This window comes from Labeo rohita, chromosome 22 (genome assembly GCF_022985175.1).
Source record: "Labeo rohita strain BAU-BD-2019 chromosome 22, IGBB_LRoh.1.0, whole genome shotgun sequence".
Classification (NCBI taxonomy): domain Eukaryota; kingdom Metazoa; phylum Chordata; class Actinopteri; order Cypriniformes; family Cyprinidae; genus Labeo; species Labeo rohita.
Genome location: NC_066890.1, coordinates 63,116,386 through 63,121,426, shown reverse-complemented (window position 1 = coordinate 63,121,426; position 5,041 = coordinate 63,116,386). Strand labels below are relative to the sequence as shown.

Below are 5,041 nucleotides of genomic sequence, written 5' to 3'. Positions count from 1 at the left end.
GAATGTGTTTGCTGACAGAGTTATAAAGTGAAAAATAACAATCTTTGCCACTGTTTTCAGGTGTGATTGATTTGGCGTCAGGTGGAGTGAAGTCAGTATCAGTGCTGGAAAGAGATTCTGTCATTTTAAACACTGGTGTTGCTAAAATACAGAGAGAAGATCGGCTAATCTGGAAGTTTATTGAAAACGACACAATCATAGCTGAAATTGATCAAATGGCTGGAATCTTCTCTACACATGATCATGTTCTTGACGGGAGATTCAAAGACAGACTGAATCTGAACCATCAGACTGGTTCGCTTACCATTAGTAACGTCAGACCCAACATCTCTGGACTTTATGAAGTAAATATTTCCAAGAACAGCAACAAGTACACCACGCACAAGACATTCAATGTGACTTCTACTGGTGAGTGACTTCAATAGTGCAATGTAATAAGGGTCAATGACAAATAAGTCTGTGTCCAAAAGAGAAAAAAACAAACAAAAAAAAAAACTTTTTTTAAAACAAGTTCTAAATTTGTGTATTTGTTGTCTTTTTTAAAATATTTATACCTTATATTTTTTGTTGTTTGATTTATACCTTGAAGGTGCTTTTTTACCCCATTATTTTTTTATTGTTTTGAAATGTGAAACTCAGTAATTAAAAACATGTCATTACATAAGAGTCAATATGAATATAAAAGAGTCCAATATGAATTGGATTTGTAATGTATTTAGATAAATAGATCCATTGTTTGGATCCAATTGTTTATGTTTTGCTGAATTAAAGCGTGTGAAGTCACTGCGATCATATGTAAATATGTGGGTTTTCTGGCAGTGTTTTACTGTGTGTTAATCCTGTCCTCTGTTGAGACAGATGGAGAGAATAGACTGATGGCGAAGGTGGGAGAGACTGTCACACTACACATTAATGTTTCTACAATACAGACAGAAGATCAGATTGTGTGGAGGTTTGAACATGGAGACTCCATCATAGCAAAAATCAACCCAGAGGATGGGACCTTCTCCACATTTAATGGTGCTGATGAAATATTCAAAGACAGCTTGAAACTGGATCATCAGACTGGATCTCTGACCATCAAGAACATCAAAACAGACCATGCTGGGCTTTATCACGTTGATATCACCAGCAGCAGACACACCATATTCAAGAGAATTGTTCTTAATGTCTGCCGTGAGTATTTCAAGATACTGTTGGAAAAATCAATTTCAGGAAGCTGTTAATACTATAATATTATTAAGCTGATAAATGTGCCTGTCTAAAATAATAGTAAAAAGAATGTTTGGGAAAACATTAGTTACACTAATGACTGTCTCTCTTTAGCTGTTCTGGATTCAGGTCTGTCTTCAGGCACCGTAATAATAATATGTGCTGTCATTGGTGCTGGTGTTGCTCTAGTCATTATTGCAGCTCTGGTTTACTGCTGCAGGCCTCGTCGCTATCAACCAGCAAATCCAACTGGTAAGTTTTACATATAGCTGATACAAGAAGTGAAAACTATGAGATTTACTATGTATTAGTGACTTTAAATCCTACTCAGAACATTTTCCAATTAACAAGGATTTTGCGTTTAAAGGATAAGTTCAGCTGATTTTTAATCAGCTTTCTATTGTTGTGTCGATAGTATTAGTATGACTGCAAGCAGACTTTATTTATTGACTGGTGCTGATTGTCTTTTTTTTTTTTTTTTTGTCTCATTCTGTTCATTTCTTTCTTCTGTGAATCTGTTTTCTTACAGACAACCTGTAATGGAGATTGTTAATGATCAAGCACTGATGCTTTGTGCAGGGCTCAGAAATAACACCCAGGGCTAGTGTGAGACAGTTTTAGTGTCACTTGCCCTAGTGGATCACTGCTGTATCCTTTATATATATATATATATATATATATATATATATATATATATATATATATATATATATGTAAAGCATCTTACAAATGAGGACAATGGATGCAATCATGGAGCAATAATATGTAAGCGCTATGACAAGTCCTTTTTTTTTTTTTTCTTTTTAAGAATAGAATTAGAATAAACAGTTCTAGAGGTGGTGGGTCAAATAAAGATGGAGTTGTGTTTTTTAGTAGTTTTTTTTTTTTTTTAATTGCTAAGGATTAGTCTTTTAGTGCCTAGCAACCTTAATTTTGTGGCATTTTGGTTACAAATTCTGGTCAGAATTTCTAAACTTGTCAGCTAAGTAAAATCACTGGGTTTCGTAATCGTGTCTAGTTGCTGACACTCGCAAAAGCATGTAGTGGCTTTCGGATGCGCACTACTTTTCCGATTTTACTTTCATTTTTCTACATTGATGGCATAGGCTAGCTACACTGCTTCAAATCAGATGCTCTCTCCAGATTAATCCAGATTAATTTTAGGTTTCAGTTTTTCAAACTGAACAAAATAAAAAGCCTAATAATACTAGTAATAAAAACATTTGTTATTTATTTTTGTTCGTATTTCAGTTTGTTGTTAAATCGAACTTAAATTAAATAATTCAAATAAAGAAATATTGCAAGCCCAGAGTCGATTATTCAGAAATAACTAGCATTATAATGTAGACAGATTGGAGATTAATTCTAATAAACCTGCCACTATGGTCAAAACCATTACATTAAAATACACTTCAAAAAGTTTATTTCTATAATTCAGCGGTGTGCAGAGGCTCGTTAATGTCAGGACTGCATAGACAGCAGTGCGGACAATCGCCTATAGCTAGCTCACATAACAGGCCTATGTCTTCTATAATGGGAAAAACATATTGTTTTATGTTGTTTTAATGAGAAAACATCTCGTGATTACAAGGAAAGATCTTATTTTAACGACATAACATCGCGGGTTCGAGTCTTAGGTCAGGCAGGAATTGTAGGTGGAGGGAGTGAATGTACAGCACGTTTAAGGTCCTTTGAGACCTTTGAGCAAGGCACTGAACCCCCCACTGCTCCAGATGCTCCTTTTTCTTTTCATCCAATTAATTATCCATTAACGATTTAAATAAATAAGTTTAAGAAAACTGAGGGGCCACAAATTCTTTCTGAGGGGGCAGGGCTTTTTCTTTTCTTGATGTTTACCATGTATGGTGGGAAGCTCTTACGGGAAATATAAAGTGGATTATTTTGAATCATAAATTTGTATGTACCAGTTAAGATGTTGTAACTTTGCCCTGTAGGGTTTGATTTTCAGGGATTGATTGAACTTTTAAACTTTTGCTTTTTGTCATATCTAAAATAGTGCCAGATGCTCAGACTCTTTATAAACCAAGGAAAAAAAGGTGCCTTAAAGTTTTTGGAAAATGCCTTTGCGCATATCATTTTCTTTAGAGAATCCTATACTGTTTAACACTACGATGCAAAATGGGGTAAATTGATCCGTAATTTATTTTCTGTGGAATTATGACTCAGTTTTTTTTTTTGCTTGTTTTTTTTCCCAGTTTTTGGATATATTTTTATCAATATTTTATATTTTTGTATTGAATACTGAAAATGCAATTTTGTGAAATTGTCAAATAAATTCAAATCAAATTTGTTGTGACACTTATTGGCTCTGAGCCAGCCATGGTCAAGTCAGGTCATGTTTATTCATATAACGCATTTTACAATGCAGATTGTATCAAATTAGCTTTACAGTATTAAACAGGAAAATAGTGTCAATAATGCAAGAGGACAATAGTAAACACTTTTATTTTTAGTTAAAGACAGTTCATCGTATGATTGCAGAAAGATATATTTATGTTTTATTTGAACAACTGATTTTGTGTGAAAAGAAATTATACAAGTGGTTTATTTTGTGTAAAAATCATATAAATGTATGAGGTGGCAAGGGAGGCATTTTACCCCACACGGGGTAAACAGGCTCATAGTATTGATGCAAATACTTTAAAATAATGTTTTTAACCTCTTCAGCTCTGCCTCACCAACGGGCGGGTCCAAAATCACATCATCAGAGATATTATAAAAAATTAATAAGTTGTGGAGCACTGAGCTAGACAGATATGGTATTTCGAAACCTTAGAACATCGACTTTCTTGTCAATCCGATCACTTCTGCAGGTTCTCAAAGTTGCTGAAATGATGTACTGACAGAAACATGAGTCTTATCTGGGTGGTTTCAGTACACATTTTTATAGTTGCATGGTATGTTGATAAGCCTGTTTTTATTGTCTACAGGCATTTCCCAGCAGTGTTTTAAAAGTTCCTATCATACTTAGATAAAAGACAAAAGTCAAGATACCTGTATGGAAATTGGCAGAAGTTAAAATGCAGTACCTTGTGAAAGTTTTTTTTTTTTTTTTTCTCCATTCAATCATGTATTTTTCATTTAATCGCAGCCTTTTTTAGGATCATGTATATTGTACACTTTGTATACAGTGCTTGTATTACTTTATTCCCTTGTGAAAAAAACAGCATATGCTGTTAGGTATGTTTTGATGCTGGTTTATGCTGTAATCAATAAGGTCACACACAGATTCTGGTTAAATGACAAAGATGAAGAAAACATAACCAACACCACACAACCATCTTTGGCTTGTTTAGCTGTTTTAACTTAGTTACAGCAGCCAAACAATATCTAATGTTCAGAAGTCAAGTGTCCAGAGCACAACTAAAGCAAACACTGACCACCTTTAATGGTAACATAAAAATGATTTTCTCCTTCAGTGATTGTTTGTTAATATCAGGTGTCTTCAACAGCTCTGTTTCGGGGGCCTGAAAACACAAGCTTTTGAGCATGATGCCTGTATCATCTCCATGTAAACAACAATAAATGTGAATTTGTGAAAAAGATGACGTCATGTTAATGTGTATTATGTTTTTGAAGGGTGTTTCTTGATCACCAACTACTGGCCTGGCATACATAACAGTATTCATTAGCATGGTGTTTTTTTTTTTCTTTTTTTTTTTTGTTTCCAATGAAACCAATATTTTTGTTTAGATTTTACTTAATTTTTTTTGTCTAATTTTACTCATTTTGAATGGCTAATTTGTAAGCATCTAATTTGATTCATTCTAATTAATTCTTATATGTTAAATTTAATTAATAATATTGC

The 5,041-nt window shown here is 33.6% G+C and overlaps 1 long non-coding RNA gene across 1 annotated transcript; it reads left to right on the top strand.

Moving 5' to 3' along the window:
• The first annotated feature begins 965 nt into the window (after window positions 1-965).
• LOC127154239 (uncharacterized) lies at window positions 966-1,773 on the top strand. Its single transcript, XR_007825462.1, has 3 exons — window positions 966-1,176; window positions 1,327-1,464; window positions 1,742-1,773. It is a non-coding gene; the product is annotated as an uncharacterized LOC127154239 (long non-coding RNA).
• The last annotated feature ends 3,268 nt before the right edge of the window (window positions 1,774-5,041 follow it).